The 17,782-nt window shown below is 43.6% G+C and overlaps 1 long non-coding RNA gene across 2 annotated transcripts in view; it reads right to left on the bottom strand.

Annotated features, from left to right (window-relative positions):
- Nucleotides 1-6,260: 6,260 nt before the first annotated feature.
- Nucleotides 6,261-17,782, bottom strand: part of LOC144680074 (uncharacterized) — a 36,215-nt gene continuing 24,693 nt past the window's right edge. The window contains exons 2-3 of one of the 2 annotated variants that reach the window (XR_013576483.1): nt 8,069-8,217; nt 6,261-6,393 (exon numbers count right to left, since the gene is read on the bottom strand). This is a non-coding gene — a long non-coding RNA (uncharacterized LOC144680074). Of the gene's footprint in view, nt 6,394-7,303; nt 7,377-8,068; nt 8,218-17,782 lie in introns of those variants that run through there. The other variant, XR_013576482.1, reaches the window with a different exon arrangement.

Genomic DNA, 17,782 nt, shown 5'->3' with positions numbered 1-17,782 from the left:
GCTTTTCTCCAGTCCTCTGGCACCTCCCCTGTGGCCAGAGAGGAATTAAAAATTTGGGTCAGAGCCCCTGCGATCTCCTCCCTTGCCTCCCTCAGCAGTCTGGGACACAAATCATCCGGACCTGGAGATTTGTCCACTTTTAAGCCTGCCAACACCTCCAATATCTTGTCGCTCCCTATATCAATTTGCTCAAGAACCTCACAGTCCCTCTCCCCGAGTTCGATACCTTCATCCTCATTCTCTTGGTGAAGACGGATGTGAAGTATTCATTCAACACTCTTGCGATGTCCTCTGGCTCCACCCATAGATTGCCCCTTGGTCCCTTATGGGCCCTACTCCTTCCCTGGTTATCCTCTTCCCATTGATATACTTATAGAATATCTTGAGATTTTCCCTCCTTTTACCAGCCAGAGCTTTCGCATATCCCCTCTTTGCTCTCCTAATTGCTTTCTTAAGCTCCACCCTGCATTGTCTGTACTCCACTAATGCCTCTGCTGATTTATTTCCCTTGTACCTGCTAAAAGCCTCTCTTTTCCTTCTCATCGTAACCTGAATATCTCTGGTCATCCATGGTTCTCTGGGCTTCTTACTCCTTCCTATCAGCCGAGAGGGAACATGTTGAACCTGTACCCTCCCCATTTCCTTTCTGAACACCCCCCATTGTTCCTCTGTAGATTTCCCCACAAGTAGCTGTTCCCAGTCTACCTTGGCCAGATCCTGCCTTATTTTACTAAAATCCACTCTCCCCAATGCAAAATATTTTTTTGCAACTTGTCGATTTCTTTGTCCATAACAAACTTAAACTGTACCATGTTGTGGTCACTATCACGAAAATGCTCCCCCACCACCACCTCAGCCACCTGTCCGGCTTCATTCCCCAGAATTAGGTCCAGCAATGCACCGTCCCTTGTTGGACCCTCTACATATTGACCTAAAAAGTTCTCCTGTACACATTTCAAGAAATCCACTCCATCCAAGCCCTTAACACTATGTTTATCCCAATTAATGTTGGGAAAGTTGAAATCACCTAATATAATTACCCTACTGTTACTGTTTTTACACACCTCCACAAATTGTGCACATATTTGCTCCTCAATTTCCCGCTGACTATCTGGGGGTCTATAATAAACACCTAACAATGTGGTTGCCCCTTTTTTATTCCTAAGCTCTACCCACAAAGCTTCATTCGATGCCCCCTCCAAGATATAATCTCTCCTTACTGCAGTAACTGACTCCTTAACTAACAATGCAACGCCTCCTCCTCTTTTACCCCCTCCCCTGTCTCGCCTGAAGATTCTATATCCCGGAATGTCGAGCTGCCAATCCTGCCCTTCCCTCAACCACGACTCAGTGATGGCTACAATATCACAATTCCACATGTCAATCCTCACCCTTAACTCATCCGTTTTACCTGTAATACTCCTGGCGTTAAAGTAGAGGCCATCCAGCCTTGCCTTACTCCCTTGAAGCTTATTGCAGTTGTACTCCCTCTGACTTGATTGTTTTACTGTATTATGATGTGTCCCCATTCTGCTAACATTGTGTCCCCTCCCCCTGCCGAATTAGTTTAAACTCCTCCCAACAGCACTAGCAAATCCGCCCGCAAGGACATTAGTCCCGCTCTGGTTCAGATGTAGACCGTACCGCTTGTACAGGTCCCACCTTCACCAAAAACACTCCCAGTGATCCAGGAATCTAAAAGCCTCCCTCCTGCACCAACTCTTAAGACACGTATTCATCTGCGCTATTCTCCTATTTCTGAGCTCGCTAGCACGTGGCACTGGGAGTAATCCAGCGATTACAACCCGAGAGGTCTTGCTTTTGAGTCTACTGCCTAACTCCCTGAATTCTTGATGCAAGACCTCATCCCTCTTTCTAGCTATGTCATTGGTACCAACATGTCAGCACTCCCTGGTGGAACCAGCGCCCTCATCAGCCTCCAAAACGGAATACCGGTTAGCAAGTGGGACCCCAGTGGACTCCTGAACTAGCTGTCTGTTTCTCTTGGACTGCCTGGTGATCACCCATTTCCTTCCTTCCTCAAGTCCCTTCATCTGCGGTGTGACCACCTCTCTAAACGTGCTATCCACGATGCTCTCAGACTCGCGGATGCTCGACAGTGTCCCCAGCCGCCGTTCCAGCTCTGAAACCCGAGCTTCCAGGAGCTGCAGCTGGACACACTTCCTGCACACACGCTGGTCCCGGGCACTGGAAATGTCCCCGGCTTCCCACATGGAGCACGAGGAGTACACCATGGCTTTGAGCGCTCCTGCCATGACTTATCCCTTTAAATTAAACCTTTTAAGTCAATTATTCTAGGGCCTTTCTCCTCCTGGTACTCGTTACTGTAGAATGTAAACCACAAAAAGACCTTAAATTGTAAGCGATTAAAGTCGTAAATACCTTACCCACTATTTACCAGTGATTCCTTTCCCTTGTAGCCTTTCCTGCTGCAGCACGCTCTGAAGATTTAAGAAGTTGGATAGCAAGGAAAAAGTGCAAAGAGCACCTCGTCCCCTGTGCACCGAATTCCGAATACCCACTCTGGCTGTGCCCCACTCAGGATGTGCTCTCTCTCCTGTTCGTGTACAAGTCACAAGTCACGAGTGTGATGGAGTACTCTCCAGTTTACTGGATGAATGCAGCTCCAACAACACTCAAGAAGCTTGACACCATCCTGGACAAAGCAACCCATGCAGCAGTGTGTACCAGCTACAAGATACACTGCAGGAACTCACCGAGGCTCCTTAGACAACAGCTTCCAAACCCATAACTGCTACCATTTGAAGGGCAAAGGCAGCAGACACATGAGAATGCCATGACCTGGAAGTTCCCCTCCAAGCCACTCACCACCCTGACTTGGAAATATATCACTGTTCCTTCACTGTCGCTGGGTCAAAATCCTAGAATGCCTTCCCTCCATCACATGGACTGCAGTGGTTTAAGGTGGCAGCTCACCACCACCACTTTTTCAAGGGCAGCTAGGGATATTGTTAGAATCATATCTCTCAAAACTGCAGTTTTTCTTTTACAAACTGGAAGGATTTGACATTATCTGGACATGTGGATGCTAACCTAAGATTTTTTTTGAAAGGTCATAATTTTACCTTGGAACTGTCAATAAGCCGGCCTCGTCCAAGATATCACCTGATCTGCATGGTACTTAAGAAGTTGTTGGTTTGATTTGAACTGCAAAGCTCTTTAATTAATTTTGCTGAGGGGCAAAAAGGCAATCACGTAGGAGAGAGGGAAAAAACTTAAGCTGTGAACCTGCTTGTTTTGAAGGCAGTCCTGTTGGAGAACAAGCTGAAGAAGGAAGGCTACCTTGACTGGCTCTCTCTCTACCTTGCCTAAAATTGTATGCGACTATCAACCTGTAGCCAGAAAACCCTAATCTGAGTGTAACTGGACTGCATTTGGACCTACAAAGCTGAGACCAGTGGTGAGCACTTCCAAATATCTACCAGGACCAGCACACGAGAGAACTCCAGGTCGACAGCATCGAGACCCTGCAGTCTTTATCCTTTATTTTATAACGCCCATCCTTCAAAAGCCCATCTCTGCAGAGAGACTCGATCTGTTTGTCCTTTGTTTGTCTGTTTGTCTGTGTGTGTGAGCGTTGGGGAAATTCTTTAGGAAGAGATAGATAGTTATACTTCCTGATTACAACTGTATGTTAACCAGCACTTGCAACTTGTTAAAAGGAGTTTTGTTTAATAATAAATTAATCATTCTGAGTTTTGAAAGAAGCCTGGTCAGTCTCTTTTCTTCTGGGTGCTAGAGGTATAGGTACACAATTGGCCATTTCGGTGAGAAAATTAAACATTTAAATTAATGTTACGGCCTGCGGAGCAGTGGGGCTTGATAATTTGCGCACTCCTCCCATCCTGTTCGTAACAACGGGCACTAAATGCTGGCCTAGCCAGCGATGCTCACATCCCATAAATGAACTTTTAAAATACCCTCTCAAACCTTTTCATAATTTTGGAGGTCTCTATCAGGGCATCTGTCAGTCTTCTCTTTTCTTGAGAAGAGAGCCCCAGCCTGTTCAATCTTTCCTAATATCTATAACCTTTCAGGTGTGATATCACCCCTGCTAATGTTTTTTGCATCTTCTCCAGTGCCTCTATATCCTTTTTATAATATGGACCAAGGCTGTGTATAGTAACTCCAAGTGTGGTCTAACCAAGGTTCGATACAAGTTTAACATAACTTCCCTTCCTTTCAACTCTTTCCGTCTAGAAATGAACCCTCATTGCTTGGTTTACTTTCATTAACCAGCATCACTACTTTTTGGCAATTTGTACATCTTCACTCCCAGATTCTTTTTGTTCCTTGATCCCATTTACACTCTTAATTTACAAGCAGTGTGTGGCCTCCCTAATCCTCCTACCAAAACATTATCACTTCACCCTTAACTATATTGAAATTCATCTGTCAGCTACATACCTATTCTGCAAGTTTATTCACGTCTTCCTGTATTTGATCACAGTCCATCCCTGTGGTAACTACACCTTCCAATTTGTTGTCTTCCATAGATTCAGAAATAATATTTTTGATTTCTGACTCCAAAACATTTATGTAAATAATGATAAATAGTGGCCCCAGCATCGATCCCTGTGGAAAATCACTTGCTATTTTTTGTCAGTCGGATAAGCACGCTTTAACCTCCTCTGTTTTTGTTTTGCAGCCAGCTTGTTATCCATTGTTATCTGTACCAACTTTCGATTCTGGCTACGCAGTACCTTACCAAAGGCCATTTAAAAATCCAAATATATTACACCTATTGCATTACCCCAGCCTATGCATTCCATTATTTCTTCAAAGCATTTAATGAACTTAGTGAAGTATGACTTTCCCTTTTGAAATCCATGCTGAATGCCCTTTATTGCATTTTCAAATTCCAGTTGTTTTTCTATTAAGTCTTTAAATAAAGAATTCATTATCATTCCTATCTACAGTTCCCTAGACTTGTTCTCTCTCTCTTTTAAACATATGAATTACCTAGCTGTTCTTCAGCTCTCTGTGGTACCATTCCCTTTTTTAATAAATTGTAATATTTAATCTTGCCTCTGCAATTTCTTCCTTAGCTTCTTTGAGCATGCAAAACATGGGCCAGAGGTTTACTCCAAATTTGATTAGGTTATCAATTATCTCCCTGCTTCCTATCTTAAGTACCTTTTTATCTTTTCTGATCTCTTCTTCTAATGTCACGTCCACTTTGTTATCTCCCTGGTAAATACTGAGGCAAAGTAATTGTTCAATATTTCTACCATTTCATTGTTATAAATTATGAGTTTACATTGCACATCCCTTAATGGCCCTAAATCCTGTGCTGATTTTCCTTCTGGTATTTATGTGACTAGAATACTTTACTATTTCTTTTTATATCCCTTGATCAATTAATTTTGTAGCTCCACTTTACTTTCCTAATTTTGACTTCTTTCCTAACCTCTTCTCAGTCATTTTTGCTATCCTCTCCTTTATTGTCCATGAACTAAGTGCATGTCCCTTTGGTTTCAAGGTTACCCTCATCACTTTATTCATCCCTGGTATTTCATTATTTGGGTATTGCTTTTCATTTTGCACTGACCAGGACAGATTCGCAAGAATGTCAAATTTCAAAGGGAACAATTTATACCGCACGAGAAGAGGGTGCTGATCGGTGGCAAGTGGTCTCTGATTGGTAGACACATTGCCATGGAAAATGCACCAGGGAACAGTTAACTGCCAAGCTTCTGTTTAAATTCAAACCAGGCAGGTTGACTCTCACTGATCGAGGCATTGCCAGCGAGGAACGAACGAACCTGGCAGGGAGGAAAACGAACGAACCCGGCGGGGGGTGGGGGGACACACGAACGAACCAGGGGGAAACAAACGAACCAGGCTGTCGCCCAAGTTTTTGTTTAGTTGAAAAAGGCGCAATGTGTGAACACGTTCTTTCTGTTTGCAAAGGACAGGGCTCTGTGTGTAAACATATGTGGCTTCTAGCATGTTATGTGAGCTACACTGCGAGCCCAACTGATAATCTTAAATTGGCTGTCAGTGCAATTCGTAGCACAATCAGGATTGGTTAGCAAGTTTGTCCATTCACAGAATCATATCTAATGTTGGACACTATGTTCTGAGTTTTGCAAGCACAGGATGGTTGGGTACAGTCAGCACTTTGCCTGTTGTGAAGAGTCAACGTACATGCTGTTTGATAAGATCCACCAGTCATTGGGGCATACAGCCTCCATACCTGGCATCACACTGGCACTGAAATTCATGTACCGCATTACTCACTTGTGTGATAGGTGGAACATCTTTTTGGCTTGATGGCAGCATTCTGTTAGTGAAGAATGCCACACATGCTGCGACTGCATAGTAGCAGCATGCAACGGCTAGCTTCAGCTGTGGCGCAAATGAAATATTTCATTATTGACTAGTTTGTTCCTGATTTTTAGCGGAATATAGTTTCCTGAACTCTACTGATCACCTTTACTAATATTTCCTACTACTGTTCTATATCTTTTGGAAACATTTTTTCAATTTACTTTTCCTAGTTCCACACTCATTCCCAAAAAATTAGCTTTTTAAAAAATCTATTACTTTGGTCTTTCTCAATCATTATTTTAAACCTATTATGTTATGATCACTATTGCCTAGACCTTTCCCTCTGCTTACTTCTCTTATTTGCTCTGGTTCACTTCCCATTATTAGATCTGACAGCAACTGACTTCTTGCATACATGGGAAGATAGTCCTGCACACACTATAAAAAAACTCCATTCCTTATTCCCCTTTCACTACCTTCTCTTGCCAGTTTATTTTGGAGTAATTAAAATCTCCCATGGTTATAATTCAATTTTTAAAAATTAATTTCACAGATTAGCCAACATATTTCTTTCTCCACTTTCCTTCCACTATTAGGAACTCTATTAACGTGATGGATTTCTTCCTATCCTTTGGATCGATCCAAACTGATTTTCTCTCTGTTGAATGTTAGTTATGTCCCTTTTCTCTTTGCCATTATGTTCTCTCTAATTAGTACAGCTACCTCATTCCTCATTCAGTCATTCTAAAACAGAGTGGTTGTTGGAGACCCATTCTGTCCGTTTAATACTAGGGGAGCCCCTTGCTGGCAGCACAGGGAACAATGTGAGGTTATGGTTCAAGAGCATCACAGGGAGCAGAAATAAACTAACTGGAGAACAGTTGTACTTAAGCCCAAACTCTCTCATATTGCATCAATGCATGGAATTCTAGTGACTACACGGACAGTACAAGAATAGCGCGGTTCCCATGAGGGCAGATGCTATCTCTGTAATCACTGCTGTAAATTTATTGATCGTACTTATCCTGGAGAGAGCTACGTTCACTGTCAGAGGACAACTGCTGCAGAATCAGAAAAAAACAACCAGCTCCCTCAAACATCAGAATTGCAGGCAATATTTTACTGAACAAGTGGCAGTTCACAAACAGAAATTTCAGCAGCAATGTTGGTTGACAGATAAATACTGGCTGACAGTTAAATATTGGCTAGGGCATCGAAGAGGACTCCCCAGTTGTTCTTTGAATAATATCACTGTATCTATTACATCCACCTGAACAGGAAGATGGAGGCCTCAATTTAACATTTTATCAATGATGGACGGGAACCCAACCTGACTGTCCAATGCACAGGACAAGGAGAATGTACCTCTACTGTGCTCGGAAGCTGATAAATCTCCAAATTCATTATTAAGAACAGAAGATGCTGGTAATACCTGACAGGTCAGTCAGAAAGGGCAGTTATGGTGCATCTAGCAATCATCCTCCGAGACCTGAAGACAGCATTTTCCTTTTTTATTTCACAGATGCATGCTTTAGTCTGGAACAGAAATCCAGGCTGAGATCTACCCTAACCCCCCCGCCCCCTCATAGCCTATGATGTCATTGCTTTACCCCCACCATCCACCCAGCAGAGATCAGTTAACCCAGTACAGACAGGGACGGAATACGGAATCATACAGCAACTTTAGCGCAGAGATATTTAATTATCCTTAAGCTTGGTCCCTGAGAAAGCACAAATATTTAGCACAGCTCACCTCTAATTCATGAGTTAGCCTCGAGTCTTGCACCAACAGTAAGCTCACTTCCGATTTCCTGCAAAATGACGCAAACACACATCCCACGTGTCGACAGGGAAATGGCAGGCTTGGTGAATTAGTGACTCCGTGATTTAATGTGACTCTACCTGAAGGGACAATATTCAAAATCTTAGAATAATTAATAAAAAATACTTCAGTAACAAACACCAAAATTAATTTGAGTGAAGTCAGACTTTTGTATCCACCAGAATGATAGCGGGACTGATGAGGTTAAATTACGTGGGAAAGTTGCATAAACTAAGCTTCTATTCTGAGTATAGAATATTAAGGGTGGTCTGATTGAGGTGTTTAAGATGATGAAAGGATTTGATAGGGTAGATAGACCTTAACATAACATCTTCAAAGGATTGAGTACAACATTCAATAACACTCCTGGCACCAGCTACACTAACCCAAGCCTCTCTAATACTATTGCAGTGTTCCAACACTGGCACCAGAGCTTGAATTAACAGAAACACAGGAGCAGGAACTTTAAACATACTCAACGATTGAGCTTCCACAGACCTCTGGGGTAGAGAATTCCAAAGATTCACAACCTTCTGAATAAAAAAAATCTCATCTCAGTCCTAAGTGGCTTCCCCCTTGTTTTGAAATTGTGTCCCCTGGTTTGAAACTCCCCAACCAGGGGAAGCATCTTACCTGCATCTACCCTGCCTACCCCATTAAGTATTTTGTAGGCTTCAATTAAATCACCTCTCATTCTTCAAAACTCTAGAGAATACAGGCCCAGTTTCCCCAATCTCTCTCTACAGTCCTGCCACCCTGAGAACAAGTCTGGTGAACCTTTGTTGCACTCCCTCTTTGGCAATAATATCCTTCCTAAGGTAAGGGGACCAAAGCTGCACACACTACTCCTGGTGCGGTCTAACCAAGGTTCTATACAATTTACTACTCCTGTACTCAAATCATAACTTTAACCTTCCTAATTGCCTGCTGCACCTACATGTTAGCCTTCAGTGACTTATTGACGAGGACACCCAGGTCCTTTTGTACATCTACATTTTCCAATCTCTTACAATTTAAGAAACACTCTGTGCATTTGTTCCTCCTACCAAAGTGGATAACTTCACAAGTTTCCACACAATTTTCCACCTTATATTCCATCTGCCCTGTTCTTGCCCACTCACTAAGTCTGCCCAAATCCTCATGAAGCTGCTTTGAATCTTCCTCACAGCACACATTTTCACCTAGCTTTGCGTGACCTTGGAAAATTACATTTGGTCCCTATATCCAAATCATTGATATATATTGTGAACAGCTGGGGCCCAAGTACTGACCCGTGGTACCCCACTAGTCACAGCCTGCCAACACGAGACTGACCTGTTTATTCCTACTTTCTGTTTTCTGCCTGTTAACCAATCCTTAATCCATGCCAGTATGTTGCCTCCTATCCCATGTGCTTTTATTTTGCAAATCAACCTCCTGTGGGGGACTTCATCAAAAGCCTTCTGAAAATCCAAGTATACTACATCCAACAACTCCCTCTTATCAATTTTGTTAGTAACATCCTCAAAAAACTCCAAGTTCGTCAAACATGATTTCCCATTCGCAAATCCATGCTGACTATGCCCAATCAGATCATGATTATCCAAGTGTCCATTTATCACATCCTTTATAAAAGATTCTAGTATTTTCCCTGTCACTAATGTGTGTCTAACAGGTCTGTAGTTCCCTGTTTTCTCTCTCTCTCTCCCTTCTTAAATAGTGGAGTGACATTTTCTACCTTCCAATCTGCAGAAACCATTCCAGAATCTGTAAAATTTTGGAAGGTGATCACCAATGCATCCACTATCTCCATAGCTACTTCTTTCAACACTCTGGGATGTAGATCATCAGGTCCTAGAGACTTAGCAACCTTCAGTCCCATTAATTTCTCCAATAGAACTTTTTTATAAATACAAATTCCCTTCAATTCCTCATTGTCCCTTAGATCTCTAATTCTGGGAAATTTCTTATATCTCCCTCAGTGAAGATAGACACAAAGGAATCACTTAGCTTCTCTGCCATTTCTCTATTCCCCATTATAAATTCTCCTGGTTCTGCCTGTAATGGACCCACATTTGTCTTAGCCAAATGTTTCCATTTTATATAACTATAGAAGCTTTTACAGCCTGTTTTTAGGTTCTTTGCTGGTTTACATTCATATTCCATTCTCCCTTTATCAGTTTCTTGGCCCTCCTTTGCTGTATTCTAAAATCCTCCCAATCCTCAGGTTTTACGATTATTTCTGGCAACATTATAGGCCTTTATCTTATTCATTCATAAGTGTGAGGTGATGCACTTGGGCAGGACAAACAAGGCACGGGAATACACGACGAATGGTAGGACCCTGAAAAGTACCGAGGATCAGATGGACCTTGGTGTGCATGTCCAACAGTCCCTTCAGGTAGCGGGACAGGTAGATAAGGTGTTTAAGAAGGCATATAGAATTACAGAAACTAGGAGGAGTAGGCCATTCGGCCCTTCGAGCCTGCTTCGCCATTCATTATGATCATGGCTAATCATCCAACTCAATAGCCTGCTCCTGCTTTCTCCCCATATCCTTTGATCCCTTTCGCCCCAAGAGCTATATCTAACTCCTTCTTGAAAACACACAATGTTTTGGTCTCAACTACTTCCTGTGATAACGAATTCCACAGGCTCACCACTCTCTGGGTGAAGAAATTTCTCCTCAGCTCAGTCCTAAATGATTTACCCCATATCCTCAGACTGTGACCCCTGGTTCTAGACTCCCCCACCACCGGGAACATCCTTCCTGCATCTACCCTGTCTAGTCCTGTTAGAATTTTATAGGTTTCTATGAGATTCCCCTCATTTTTCTGAACTCCAGCAAATATAATCCTAATCGACTCAATCTCTCCTCATATGTCAGTCCCGCCATCCCAGGAATCAGTCAGGTAAACCTTTGCTGTACTCCCTCTATAGCAAGTACATCCTTCCTCAGATAAGGAGGCCAAAACTGCACACAATATTCCAGGCATGGTCTCACCAAGGCCCTGTATAATTGCAGCAAGACATCCCTGTTCCTGTACTCGAATCCTCTGGCTATGAAGGCCAACAGACCATTAGCCTTTTTTACCGCCTGCTGCACCTGCATGCTTACCTTGGGGATACTTGCCTTTATTAGCCAAGGCACAGACTATAAGAGCAGGGAGGTTATGCTGGAACTGTATAAAACGCTGGTTCGGCCACAGCTAGAGTATTGCATGCAGTTCTGGAATCCGCATTATAGGAAGGATGTGATTGCACTAGAGAGAGTGCAGAGGAGATTTACCAGGATGTTGCCTGGGCTGAAGAGTTTTAGATATGAGGAAAGATTAGATAGACTGGGGTTATTTTCCCTGGAGCAGAAGAGATTGAGGGGGGACATGATTGATGTGTATAAAATTATGAGGGGCATAGATAGGGTAGACAGGAAGGAACTTTTCCCCTTGGTGGAGGGATCAGTAACCAGGGGGCATAGGTTTAAGGTAAGGGGCAGGAGGTTTAGAGAGGATGTGAGGAAGAATGTTTTCACCCAGAGGGTGGTGGGAATCTGGAACTCACTGCCTGAAAGGGTGGTAGAGGCAGAAACCCTCATAACATTTAAGAAGTATTTGGATATGCACTTGCGATGCCATGGCATACAAGACTATGGGCCTAGTGCTGGAAAATGGGATTAGAATAGTTAGGTACTTGTTTGACTGGCACAGACTCAATGGGTCAAAGGGCCTTTTTCTGTGCTGTAGACCTCTATGACTCTATGACTATGAGGGTGTTGCTGGCTAGGCCATCCCTAATTGCCCCTTGAGAAGGTGGTGGTGAGCTGCCTTCTTACACCGCTGCAGTCCATGTGGTGTAGGTACACCCACAGTGCTGTTAGGAACGGAGTTCTGGGATTTTGACCCAGCGACAGTGAAGGAACGGTGATATATTTTCAAGTCAGGATGGCGAGTGGCTTGGAGGGAAACTTCCAGGTGGTGGTGTTCCATTTCTTTTAATGTTACACAATCCTTAACTTCCTTTGTTAGTCACAGTTGACTGATTTTTCTTTGGATTTTTGTGCCTTGAAGGAATGTATAATTGCTGTAAACTATGTAATAATTCCTTAAAGACTATCCATTGCCTATGGACAGTCATACCTTCTAATGTATTTTCCCAATCCACCTCAGTCAATTTACCGCTCATACCTTCATAATTTCCTTTGTTCAAATTTAACAACCTGGCTTCAGACTGAACTACCTCACTTTCAAACAGAATGTAAAATCTATCACATTATGGTCCCTCATCCCTAAAGCTTCTTTTCACAGCAAGTTTATTAATTAGCCCTTTCTTGTTACATAATGCTAGATCTAAAATAGCCTGTTCCTCAACATACTGCTCTAGAAAACCATCCCTAACACACTCCAGAAACTCGTCCCCCACAACATTAGTGCTCATTAGGTTTACCCAGTCCATATGCAGATTGAAGTCGCCCATGATTACCATATTGCCCATGCTACAAGCTTCTCTCATCTCCTGATTAATACCATGCCCCACATTACCACTACTGTTCGGTGGCCTATAAACAACTCCAACCAATGTTTGCTGCCCTTTGCTGTTTCTTAGCACCCCCCAAACAAATTCCACATTTTGTTCTTCTAATCTGACATCCTCCCTTGCTGAATTACTGATCTCATCCCTTATTATCAGCACAGCTCCACCTCCTTATCCTTTTTGCCTGTCCTTCCTAAATGTCGAAATTCTTTAATATGCAGTTCCCAGTCTTGGTCACCCTGTGGCCATGTTTCAGTAGCGGCAATTGGATCAGACCCATTTACTTCCATCTGTGTCTTTAAATCATCTATCTTGTTGTGAACGTTGCATGCATTCAGGTAGAGAGCCCTTAACTTAGTTTTTTGACATTATTCTGGATTCCAGGTTTAGTTGATGCTCGTCTTCATCTTATCTGCCTTCTAATTTCACTTACCACTTACCACTTCCCTTTACCAACTTGAATTCTTTCCAAGTTGAGCTACCTCTCAGGTTTCCATCTCCCTGACGAGGTAGTTTAAACCCTCCCAACAGCACCAGCAGATCTCCTTGTGAGGATATTAGTCCCAATCCTGTTAAGGTGTGACCCGTCCATTTTGTACCGGTCCCAATGTTTCAGAAATCTGATGCCTTCCCTCTTACAACAATTCTCCAGCCACGTGTTCAATCACTCAATCCTCCTATTCCTATGCTCAGTAGTGCGTGGCACTGGGAGTAATCCTGAGATTACTGCTTTTGAGGCCCTGCTTTTTAATTTCCTTCCTAACTCCCTAAATCTGCTCTCAGGACCTCATCCCTCTTCCTACCTATGTCATTGGTGCCAATCTGGACTTAGATGTCTGGCTGTTCACCCTCCCCCAGACGGGTGTCCTGCTCCATGACATCCTTGACCCTGGCACCAGGGCTGCAACACACCATCCTGGAGTCACATTTACTGCCACAGAAATGCATGCCTGATCCCCTGACTATCAAATCCCCTATCACTATTGCTCTTCCAATCTTCTTCCACCCCTCCTGCGCAGCTGAGCCACCCATGCTGCCGCAGACTCTGCACTGGCTGCATTCCCCTGAGGAACCATCACCCTCACCAGTATCCAAAATGGAAAACCAGTTAGCAAGCAAGATAGACTCAAGGGAGTCCTGTACTATCTGCCTGGTTCTCTTACGCCGCATGGTGGTCACACATTCCCTCTCTGCCTGCACATCCCTAACCTGTGGTGTGACCTCCCGAAACATGCTATCCACATATTTCTCTACCTCATGGATACATCACAGTGATTCTAGCCGCCGCTCGAGTTTCATAACCTAGAGCTCAAGTTTCTGCAGCCATTGACACTTCCTGCAGATGTGTTCATCCAAGACACATGGTGCATTCATGGCTTCCCACATACTGGAGGATGGACATTCCACTCAACCGAGCTGACCTGTCATACCATAACTCTAAAAACTATTTATTGCAATTAGAATAAGTAGAATAACTTACCAGTTACTAACCAATCAGCTCTGTCCCCTATACTGAAGAGTCAGCTGCTAGAGGCTGAAAAAAGGTAGAAGGAAGGAGCACCTCCTTCCCTCTTCACTGAACTCCCTCACTCACCAAACTCCAAATTAAGCACTCTAATGCACCCAAAGCAGCACTCCAGTGCAGGCCACTCAATCTATTTTACAAAGAAACAAATTAAAAATTGCAACTTCTCCATGAAGAAAAAGTCAATGGTACCCCAGATAGACTCTGACATTCCCGAGTGACGCCCACTGCAAATCACAAATGGATGTGGGCACAACTGGGTTTGGCTGTAATGCACATACATTAAGTTACAACCAGGATCCAAGGAGAACTCCGCACTCTGCTGTAAATAACGCAGCAGGGCTGTTTACCTACTCAAGAGGCTAGAGGGGTTCTTGGTTTCACAATTCATCGCGTTAATGGTGCCTCCCACAATGCAGACCTCTCTCCGCACTGACCCTCCCACAGTACAGCATTCTCTCAGTACTGACCCTCCGACAGTGCAGCAGTCCCAGTACTAACCCTCTGACAGTGCTGCACTCCCTCAGTACTAACCCTCCGACACTGCAGCATTCCCTCAGTACTGACCCTCCGACAGTGCAGCACTCCCTCAGTACTGACCCTCTGACAATGCAGAACTCCCTTAATACTGACCCTCCGACAGTGCAACGCTCCCTCAGTATTGACTCTCCAACAGTGCAGCATTCCCTCAGTCATGCCTCTCTGACAGGAGGAAAAACCTTTTTATGCAGTGAATGGTTAGGAGCTGGAATGTATTGGTGGTGGAGGTAGGTTCAATCTTGGCTTTTAAAAGAGAATGTGATAATTATCTGAAGAGGAATAGCTTGCAGGCCTAAAGGGAAATTGCAGGTGAGTGCATCCAAGTAAGTTGCTCTTGCAGAGAGCTGGCATGTCATGATGGGCTGAATGGTCTCCTTCTGATCTGTAATCATTCTATGATTCTAAATACATCATCATTCTATCACCAACACTAGGTCAAAATCCTGGAACTCCCTCTAACAGCACTGTGGGTGTACCTTCACCACACGGACTGCAGCGGTTCAAGGAGGCAGCTCACCATCTGTTTCATAAACCCGCACAGTGTATTGAAAGCAAATCCCTTGAAATCATTTAACAAACAACTGGGTTCGAAAACAAGTCCTAAAATCACCATTTACTAGTTTAAATTCCTGTCCTTTAAATTGAACTGTGAGAGCAGAATTAAAGTAAATTACAGATTCACTTTACCAAACCTTAACTATCTTCTATCCTTATGTAAGATCAGCTCTCAGACGCCTACATACAAAGCTATAAAGTTCCAGTCTGGAGAATTCCAGAGCCCACATCCTGGGCAGCTAAAGGCACAACCCCCAATGGTGATGCAAAGGAAGAGAAGCTTCTTAAAGGCTCCCCCAAAAACATGGCAGTGGCTGGTCAAGAGAAGCCAAGCCAGCCAAAACCCACCAGGTGGAAGCCCCTATTTGTTGTGTGAATACCAGTTCTCAGTCGGGACACTACCTTGAACAACTGCAGTCCGTGTGGTGTAGGTACACCCACAGTGCTGTTAGAGGGAGCTCCAGGATTTTGATCTAGCGTTAGTGATAGAATGGCCATATATTTAGAATCATAGAATGACTACAGCTCAGAAGACCATTCAGCCCATCATGACATGCCAGCTCTCTGCAAGAGCAACTTACTTAGATGTACTCACCCGCCTTTTCCCTGTAAGTTATTCCTCTTCAGATAATTATCAAATTCTCTTTTAAAAGACACGACTGAACCTGCCTCCACCACCAGCACATTCTGGATCCTAACCATTCACTGCATAAAAAGGTTTTTCCTTCTGTTGCTTCTTTCGCAAGTCATTTTAACTCTGTGCCTTCCGGTTCTCGATCCTTCTACTAATGGGAACAATTTCTCCCTATCTGAGAAAGGTTAACAGCTACTGGAAGCTGAAAAAAGGTAGAAGAAAAGAGCATCTCCTTCCCTCTTCACTGAACTCCCTCACTCACCAAATTCCAACTTAAGCACACTAATGCACCCAAAGCAGCACTCCAGTAAAAGACATTGGTGAAACCACAGCTAAGAGTACTGTATACCATTTCTGTTAAAGAGGGATATAATTGCATTAGGAGCAGTTCAAAGAAGATTCACTAGGTTGATTACTGGAAGGAAGGGATTATCCCACGAGGAATGGTTGAAGAGGTTGGGTCTATACTCATTGGAGTTTAGAAGAATGAGAGATGATCTTCCTGAAACACAAGATTCTGAGGGGGTTTGACGAGATAGGTGCTGAGAGGATGCTTCCTCTTGTGGAACAAGGGGGCACACAGTTTCTAAATAGGAGGTCTTCCAATTAATACATTGATGAGGGGTCATTAGTCTTTTGAGTTCTCTTCCCCAGAGAACAGTGGAGGCTGGGTCACTGAATGTATTCAAGGCTGAGTTAGACACATTTTTGACCTACAGGAGAGTTAAGGGTTATGGGGGACAGGGAGCAAAATGGAGTTGAGGGCAGGAAAGTGGCGTTGAGACCACAATCAGATCAGCCTATCTAATTTCCTTTTGAGATCACTGACCATCTTCACTTCCACCACCCTTGTAGGCAATGAGTTCCAGGTCATTAACACCCACTGTGTAAAGAAGTTCTTCCTCACATTCCCTCCTGTATCTTGTCCAAAACCTTAAATCTGTGTCCCCCGAGTCCTTGTACCATCAGCCAATGGGAACAGCTTTTCTTTGGCCATCTTATCTAACCCTGTCATAATCTTGTACATCTCTGTCAAATCTCCCCTCAATCACCTTTGCTCCAAGGAGAACAACCCCTTCTTCTCCAACCTAACCTTGTAGTTAAAATCCCTCATCCCTGGAACCATTCTGGTAAATCTCCTCTGCACCCTCTCAAAGATCCTTCCTAAAGTGTGGTGACCGGAACTGGATGCAATACTCTAGTTGGGACCTAACCAGAGCTTTATGAAGGTTCAGCATAACTTCCCTGCTTTTGTACTCAATGAAGCCCAAGATCCCATTTGCTTTGCTAACTGCTCTCTCAATATGTCCTGCCACCTTCAAAGATTAATGCACATTGACCCCCAAGTCCCTCTGTCCCCACAAACTCTTTAGAACTGTGCTATTAAGTTTACATTGCCTCTCCCTATCCCTTCTGCCAAAATGCATCACCTCATACTTCTCTGTATTAAATTCCATCTGACACTTGTCTGCACATTGTACCAGCCAATCTATATCCTGTTGCATTTGACTGACATCATCCTCACGGTTTGCCATAAGTCTGGTAATCAGTAACCCAATTGGGTTTTTATGACAAGCTGGCAGGTTTCAGAATCACAGAATTGTTACAGTGCAGGTGGTGGTCATTTGGTCCGTTGTGTCCACATAGGCTCTCTAAATGAGCATTTCAGCTGGTGCCATTCTCCTGCCTTCTCCCTGTAACCCTGCGCATTGTTTCCTTTCAAATATTCATCTAATTCCCTTTTGAATGCCTCGACTGATCCTGCCTCCACCACACACTCAGGCATTCCAGACCCTCCCCACTCGCTGTGTGATAAAGTTCTTTCACATATTACTTTTGCTTCTTTCACCAATTACTTTAAATCTGTACCCTCTGGTTCTCG

Source organism: Cetorhinus maximus, chromosome 4 (genome assembly GCF_964194155.1).
Source record: "Cetorhinus maximus chromosome 4, sCetMax3.hap1.1, whole genome shotgun sequence".
In the NCBI taxonomy this organism is placed as follows: domain Eukaryota; kingdom Metazoa; phylum Chordata; class Chondrichthyes; order Lamniformes; family Cetorhinidae; genus Cetorhinus; species Cetorhinus maximus.
The sequence above is the reverse complement of the archived record's forward strand: the minus strand, read 5'-3'. Positions and strand labels throughout refer to the sequence as shown.